We start from the raw sequence: 8574 nt of genomic DNA, 5'->3' as shown, positions 1-8574 counted from the left end.
CCTCCGCTGCCCACACCCTCCCTGTGCAGAAGGCTTCCGTGCAGGGAGAGTAGGCGGCGGCTAGGCGTCAAAGAGCTTCTTTGCTGGAAGAAGTTCAAGAAACGCCCACTGACGGATTCTGCCAGCAATTGAGACAGCCACGAGTGACTGGCTGCCTGGACAGAAAGGGTTCACCCAAGTAACCCAGCCAGGTGTGGCATCGATTTACGCACGAGCAACCCCTAGAACCATTACAGGTGCCCTGTGCAGGAGAACCACCTGCACCGTCCAAATTTGTTTGTTTGTGTAATTTATATACCGCCCTCTACCCGAGGGTCTCAGGGTGGTTCACAAAATAACATCAAGATATAAAACCACAAAATACCTGATAAAAATAAAAACAACAACCCAATAATGCCCCCCCAAAAAAACACATTTTAAAAGGGCATAGGATGTCAATCAAATCAACCAAAGGCCTGGTTAAAAAGGAACGTTTCACCTGGCACCTAAAGGTGTATAATGAAGGCGCCAGGCGAACTTCCCTGGGGAGAGCATTCCACAGATGGGGAGCCACTGCAGAAAAGGCCCGTTCTCATGTTGCCACCCTCCAAACCTATCGAGGAGGAGGCACACGAAGGAGGGCCTCAGAAGATGATCTCAGGGTCTGGGTAGGTTCATATGCAAAGAGGCAGTCCTTGAGATCTTGTGGGTCCTGAGCCGTTTAAGGCTTTATAGGTCAAAACCAGCACTTTGAATTGGGCCTGGAAACTAATTGGTAGCCAGTGCAGTCAGACCAGGATCGGTGTAATATGCTCAAACCGTCTTGCTCCGGTGAGCAACCTGGCCACCAGCTGAAGTTTCTGAACCATCTTCAGAGGCAGCCCTACGTATAGCACATTGCAGTAATCTAACCTTGAGATTACCAGAGCATAGACAACAGTAGTTAGGCTATTACTGTCCAGTTATGGGCGCAGCTGGGCCACCAGCCAAAGCTGATGGAAGGCACTCCAGACCACTGAGCTCACCTGATCTTCGAGCGACAGCAAAGGATCCAGGAGTATTATCAGCACTGTTCACAGGGTAGTATTGATTAAAGGTAGCAGGAGTGACCAGTCATCCCAGAATTCCATGCTCTCCAGCTCATCGCCCACAGGGTTGGTGGCCAAAGAATCTTGCATGCATCCCAAGCCCATACAGTCCTTTTAATACATGGGGCACTGTGCATAGATGGCGTCTGGCTAGTGTGCCTGAACTAAATTAATAAATCTAAGTCTTAGAAAAATCTGTATGTGGAAGAGCCAAAAGGCAGCAATCCTTTAGCGCGTTTCTGCTTCGTGTGTTTATACGGTCAATGCATTGATCAAAGCTAGATGAAAGAGATGGAAAAAGCTTGTGGAAACATTTGCAAATCCCAGAGATAAACTACATCAGGGTCAATATTATCTGTCGTATCAGTGCAAGTGCACAGTGGTCTGGGACTAACAAGAGATTATGAGCAAATGTGTGTGACTAAAACATCTTTGGATGTTAAAAAAAAAAAACAACGAAATGAACAACTTCTGTTGTAACTGGAAGAATATGCAGTGATGAGATCAGAACAAAGCCCCCCCCCAAAAAAAAAATTAACCCATGAACTTTTCCTGTGTTATTTAAAAGCAATCAATTCTGCCTACTGCTAGTATGCACCAGAACTAACCCAGTACTGGCTAAGCTATCTTCCAACTTCTATATACTAAAAGTGGAGAGAAAGTAGGTGTAAATGGAAGAGCTGATCTTTTTAAAATAAAGAAGGGGAGAGGAGAGGTATGCGCTCCAGCACCAGAAAGGGAGAACATGCACAGCTGCAAAGAACTACATTCTTTAGCCTGCACCCTGTTCTGGATGGTGTCACACACAGTCTCTGAAAGATCAGGGACACAGCTTGAGTCTGACATTGTCATTTATCACCACCTACCAGCTTCAGTGGTTAGCCCAGCTGTGGCCCTGTCTGGATGGAGATAACATGGCTTCCATGTCCTACACCCCTAGTAACCTAATGTCTGGTTTGTGAATGTCCCAGTCCTCAAACACTCTGCACCTCAATCGGGAGAAAGCCGCACACGCAGAGCTCAAGCAATGCTGGATTTTGGCATCAGTGTCAGCCCTTGTAGAAAGATAACTGTCCAGGTAGGAGAAGTGACCGACATTTTCCAACGTTGCACCATTAAGCTGGATTTGTGGCGCTGCAAAGGGGTTGTTTTGTGCTTGTTGGTGCAGCACTTTGGTTTTTGGATGTTGAGCGATAGGCGAAGCTTTTTGTAAGTTTCTGTGAATATATTTAGGATGGTTTGGAGGTCATCCTTTCAGTGTGTACACACTACGTTGTCATCAGCATACTGAAGCTCTATGACGGAAGTTACGGTGACCTTACTCTTTACTCTGTACAGCTTAAAGAGCTTTCCATCTGTTTGATATATGATTTCTACTCTGGAGGGTTTCCCTTCGACCAAGTGTAGGATCATGGCAATGAATTGGCCTCCACAGTCACTTACGGACTCACTTTTATAACCATGTTTATGGAAGACAATCTTACTCGGCTACAAGTGATCGCCAAAGAAGAAGAAGAATGCATTATACCTGGAGCTGCCTTTGCAGACAGTTTAGATATGCCCACGTGATTCTACATCCTCAACCCCCATTCTTCCTACCTCCACACAGAGGGGAAATTGCTAAAGGGAGATCATAGTTATGTAATCTTTGATTATATAGAAATCCCAAAACAAAGCAAGTGGAGGTGAAAGGCTACATGCAGAATATATTTTGAGATTCATCTCAAAACACTGGAGATGTTCTGGGGAACCACATCTGGCCAGAGGGATCCCCCTTACCCCAGATTTGGCAAGTGATTGGGTGATGGGGCACTCTGAACTCCTCAGGATCATCAAGACTTCGAAGAATCATGCAGGACCTAGAAAAAAGAGGCAAAATTGCTTCACTTTCCACTAAATCACAGCTATCAGACCGTCCCTCTGTGCCCATTCAATAGTGTAATGGTTATATGGGGTTGCTCGTGCGTACGTTGCCACCACTCCTGGCTAGGTAGCCTGGTTAAACCTTTACTGGCTGGACAGCCCTTCACTTCGTGGCTGTTCAGTCGCTAGCAGAATCCGTCAGTGGGTGTTTCTTGAACTTCTTCCAGCAAAGAAGTTCTTTGACGCCAAGTCTCCACCTACTTTCCCTGCGTGGAAGTCTTCTGCACAGGGTGGGTGTGGGTAGCGGAGGACCTGTGCTCTCCCCGCTGGTCTCCAGCGAAGAGTCCTGGAGCCTCCTCTCCGATTCCCCCATCTGCCCCCCTTTATCCCTGGTGTTACGCTGATTTCCTTCCCCAGCTGCCGAGTCCCCTCTCTCCCTGCTTGGCCCTTTTCCAGCATCGCTTGGGAGCCCTGCCTCCACTTCTGGCTCCGATGTCAGTTCCCTGACAAATAGCAAACTGCTATTTCTCACACATACACCTACTGGTCCTTGGGCTCTCCCTTCAGGTGAACTGATCGTTCAAAATACTTCCACAAGTCCTTAAGAAATATGAATATTCCTTTGTCAAAGCCCCTCACTCCCATCAGGTGTCATTTTAGGCACAGCCATGGCAAGAGACTATTTCACAGCAATTAAAAAGCAAGCACGTAGCAATGCATATCTTATATATCTGTATAATTTGCTTTCCACCCACAGTAAATAGAAAATGAAAAATGAAAAAATGAACATTTGCCTTTCAAATAAACTTAAGAGATATTTGTTACTTATTAAAAAGTAACAGCAGCAGGGGAAATGTCACTTCCTAGAGTTCATAATGAACTTAAATGCTACAGTGGTCGATTCAGCATGAGGTACATGGGCCCAATTACCATACTAGCGTATTGCGTTATTGTCTATGATAATGATCAAGGCTCTCCTTCTACCCACACTTTGAAAATAGCTAGATTTGCTGGTTCAGCAATCCAAAACTAAAAATATTTTTTAACGCCCCATGTTACATTATCAAGCCAGAAAGGGGCAGAATCTTGATTAAATGGCAGACAGGCAGTTGTGCCTTGAATGACTAGCCTGATGTGTGATTTCCTATCATCTTGCTCAGTGAACCACTAAAGGTGAATGCAATCGAGAACAGTGACTTGCATGGGGAGCTTACGGCAGAATAATTGTAGGGAATGAATACAAATTAAATCCTTTAAAAGACATAGCCTCTGCAGGTATCTGAACCCGACATATTACATGCACATTTTTTAAAAGATGGGAAACATCAAACACAATGTGAAAAAGCAGAGTCTGCTCTTTTCAGATAACAAAAACCAATGCATCGTAATCCAGGAACAGGCTGACTAAAGAATTCTGATTTATGCCAGTTTTAACCGTACTGTGTAACTGACCGACTCCAGGGCCACTCATTGTCCATTCCCTGGGAGCACTGCCTTGAGACCGTTAAATGTCCTGGGCCAAAGTTTCTCCTTGATGTACATCATCATATTTCATGGAATTTGAATGCAGTGGCAGTAGTTTCTGCTGAAGGGAGTGCGGCGGAAGCAAAACCCCGACACTCTACTTTTAGAAAGGTCTGCAGTTTATTTTATAGTGCCATCAAATTTGGGAGTTGTTCCAAAGATATTTCAGGAAAATCGCACTGCAACTCATTTGAGACAGACTGCTTTAAGCACTAAATAGGAACATGGCGTATTTTTACTGAGAGATTGAAATCAGCAACGATTTTGCTGAAGGTGGGGAGGGGGCAAAACATTGGCAACAGCAGCTCACAGGACATGGATGAATTATAAAGGGTTGCAACTTCAATGTAAGGAAACAGACTCTCCTGTTCTACTTCTGCGGGTACTAAAGGCACATACCATGGATGTGCATAATTCAGATGTGCCATACAAAGAGACTTTTCTTGTCCTCCATTGCTGAGGAACAAGACAGCCTTTGCAACCCAGTGATGTTCCTACTTCCTTTTTTTCTTTTTCTTTTCGAAGTCGTTTTCATTTGGTTTTACATGTATAAAGTTATAGCAGTACCAAATACATATCCGTATAAAGAGATTTCTCTGAATCTCGGGACTTCCCACCAACCCCTCCCTGGGTCCTGTTGTCAACATTTTCAACTGCATATTATTTCATAATCTATATTTTGTATCTGTCCATATTGTTCACAGTATTTGTTACCTACAAGTGTTATTAGAATCCTGCAAATGTTTTCATCTGCTTACAGTGATCTCCTAAATAGATTATAAATTTTCCCCATTCTTTCTTAAAGATTTTGTCTTCCTGGTTCCTGAGCTTTCCAGTCAGTTTTGCCAATTTCAGCGTAGTCCAACAGCTTGGTTTGCCATTCCTCTCTGGTCGGGACTCTTTCTTCTTTCCATCTCTGGGCTAGTAGCATCCCTCTTGTTGTTGTTGTTGCATACATAAAAAGTCTTTTCTGCCCCATTGGGATGTTGGTACCTACAATTCCTAACAGAAAAGCTTCTGAGTCTTTTTGCAAAAGTTATTTTAAACATGTTTTCCCCAATTCATTATATATCGTTTCCCAGAAGGCTTTTGAAATACAGGTTACAGACACTTCAGGTTGCAGACGCTTCAGGTTACAGACTCCGCTAACCCAGAAATAGTACCTCAGGTTAAGAACTTTGCTTCAGGATGAGAACAGAAATCGTGCGCCAATGGTGCGGCGGCAGCAGGAGGCCCCCATTAGCTAAAGTGGTACCTCAGGTTAAGAACAGTTTCAGGTTAAGGACTTCCGGAGGTGGCGCAAAACGGCAATGGCGGTCCTCTTTACTCTGTGAAGAGGGGCTCCGCGAAAAAGGGTCATCCGCTGCAGCAAAGCGGAGACCCATCAAGAAAAACCACAGGCAGAGCGAGCCTGTGGCCGTGGGACTCGGCGGGTGCCAAAAGCCCCCCCAGAAACGAAGAAGGAACCCCGTAAGGGGCTCCGGAACGTGAAAGGGGGAGCGGCGCTGTGAGTTCATCGCTCTTTTCGTGGATGCAAAGCTGCGCTGCTGCTGCTGATGAGCGCCGACCTTTCTTCTTGAAAACATCGAAATTGGCTGCAACATACCCGTGAGTAAGGGGAACTAAATATCGGACTAAAATTTTGGAATTTGGCTGAAAACGGGAGGCAAGTAACAGGAAGTCCGTCTCCCGATCTTGCTAACTAGATCAAAGCAACGGTTCAGAAGAGCGCTGAAGCGTTTAAAAGGGATTGTAAAAGCAAAACGAGGGTGTATTTGATAGACTTTGTAGTGAAAAGACAAGCAGGAAATCTTCGTAAAATTTGTGGACTTTATTCTTGGAACTTTCTTCCTAATTTTGAGCTATGCGGAGTTAAAAGGGACAACCCAGCTGTCGGACTGTCAGTGCGAAAAAGAGAACTGTCAAACTGCTGATACTGTTATTGGAGTTTAAACTGATACATAGACTGAGACATTAACGTTTAAACACTGTTGCTGGGACCTTTCTTGACACCTTGTGGCCTCTTTTCAAGAAATAGAAAGCCCGGGGAACCTTCCTTTTGTGCTCTGGAACTACTAAGATTTAATATAGGGAACATAAGAACTTCAATGGCGGAAAAGAGTTCTCTCCTTCCTTGAAACTTTGAAATACCCCCCCTAGAGGATTGTGGAGACATAGAGGCCTGGGAACTGTACTTTATTGTGATTTTCTGTGGTTAAATTGTTTACACTCTGGACTTGTCTGACTTATGGAACAAAAGAAAATTTGACCTTGAACAGAGGCAGGTGTGGAATGAGTGGCTCAGGGAGAACAAGAGCAGCTAAAGCTAAAGAAAAAGAAAAGAAACCAGTACAACTTGTTCAAACAACCCTATCTCATCAACGAAGATCATCTGTCCCAACTGTGCTGACAGCACAGGAGGTGGAAGCTGAAGAGCCTGCTGCAGAAGATATGGCAACTGGAGGATCTGAAATAGTCCTGAAACAAATTTTGGAACAACTGGCAATTTTAAATCAAAAAGTGGACAATCAATCATCAAAAATTGACCAAGCTACATCCTCTATTAGTAAATTATCTGAGCAGGTTTCCCAGCATACTCAGGCAATTGAGAAATTGCAAGGAGCCACGGCTGAAAACTATAAATTAGCTGTGGAAGCCAGTCAAAAAGCAGAACAGGCGAACAAAAAGGTTGATGAGATCAAGGGGGAAGTAAGGCCTCTGAAAAGACAGGTAGGGGAACAACAAGCCTACCTGTCATTGGTTGAATTGAAAAGTAAGGAAAATAATCTCAGGTTAAGGGCCATCCCAGAACTGGAGGAAGGAAATTTACAGGGATTTTTAACACTTTTGTTCTCCAAATTCTGGGGGATTGAGGAAGACAAGGATTTTAAAATTGTGACGGCTTTTAGACTGGGAAAATTGATAAAGAAGGATAAGTCCAGAGACTGTTTGGTTATTTTGAGATCAAGAGAGGAAAGAGACAAGATACTAGGCCTACATTTTAAAAAATCTTTGGAGATAGAAGGTAAAAAGGCTGAAATCTACAGAGACATACCCAAACATCTTTTGGATCTTAGGACCACTTACACAGATTTGACCAAACTGCTGAGATACAACACAATCCCTTATAGGTGGGAGTTTCCGCAAGGACTATCATTTACTTACAAAGGAAGGAAAGTAAGAATTAAAACACCTGAGGACCAACAGAAGTTCTTACACGACCACGAGGAGGACCTCCAGAAAGGAGCCGCAGCTTCTTGGCCACCACCACCACCGGGACCATCTCCAAAACCTACACCGCCTGGATCTGGACCAGCATTACCACCTCCGGGATCGGAGGGAAACCTAGACACCCCACTGTAGGACCCTCCAATTAGACCAGGATGTCGTTGCAGCTTCTCAGTTGGAATATAAATGGCGGAAATTCTCCGGAAAAAAGAAGAAAAGTATTTCATATTTTGAAAAAAGAACAATTGGACATCATTTGCCTGCAAGAAACGCATGTGACAAGGCTCCACAGAAAAGTGCTAATTAACAAAAGACTAGGCCAAGAATTTATTTCTTCGGATAAAGTCAAGAAAAGAGGAGTGGTGATATATGCAAAGGAGAGCCTGTCACCGAAATTTTTATTTAAAGACGAACACGGCAGAATTTTGGCGATTGAAATTCAGACACAAGGAGAAAAATTTTTGATATTAGGAATATATGCTCCAAATGAAGGAAAATCGGAATTTTTCAGGAAGCTGCATGAGATTATGCTGGACTACTTAGACTACAACAACATTATTATGATGGGTGATATGAATGGGGTTGTGTCTGTAAATATGGATAAGTCGCAAAGCGCTAACATAACGAAAGATGGTAGACTACCTAAAACTTTTTTTGAAATGACTGACAATGTGGACTTAATTGACATATGGAGGGTTAAGAACCCCCTAGGAAAAGAAGGAACTTTCTTTTCTGAAGCTCATCTGACATGGACACGAATCGACCAAATATGGATAACTAGAGGACTGGCACCCAAGACTAGAAAGGTGGAAATCTGCCCAAAAACCTGCTCCGACCATAACGCTTTGAAAATGGAACTGAGACTAAATACAACCGGATCCTTTAGATGGAA

This window comes from Podarcis gaigeae (assembly GCF_964106915.1).
Source record: "Podarcis gaigeae genome assembly, chromosome: 12".
NCBI lineage: Eukaryota > Metazoa > Chordata > Lepidosauria > Squamata > Lacertidae > Podarcis > Podarcis gaigeae.
This window is presented reverse-complemented; position numbering follows the sequence as displayed.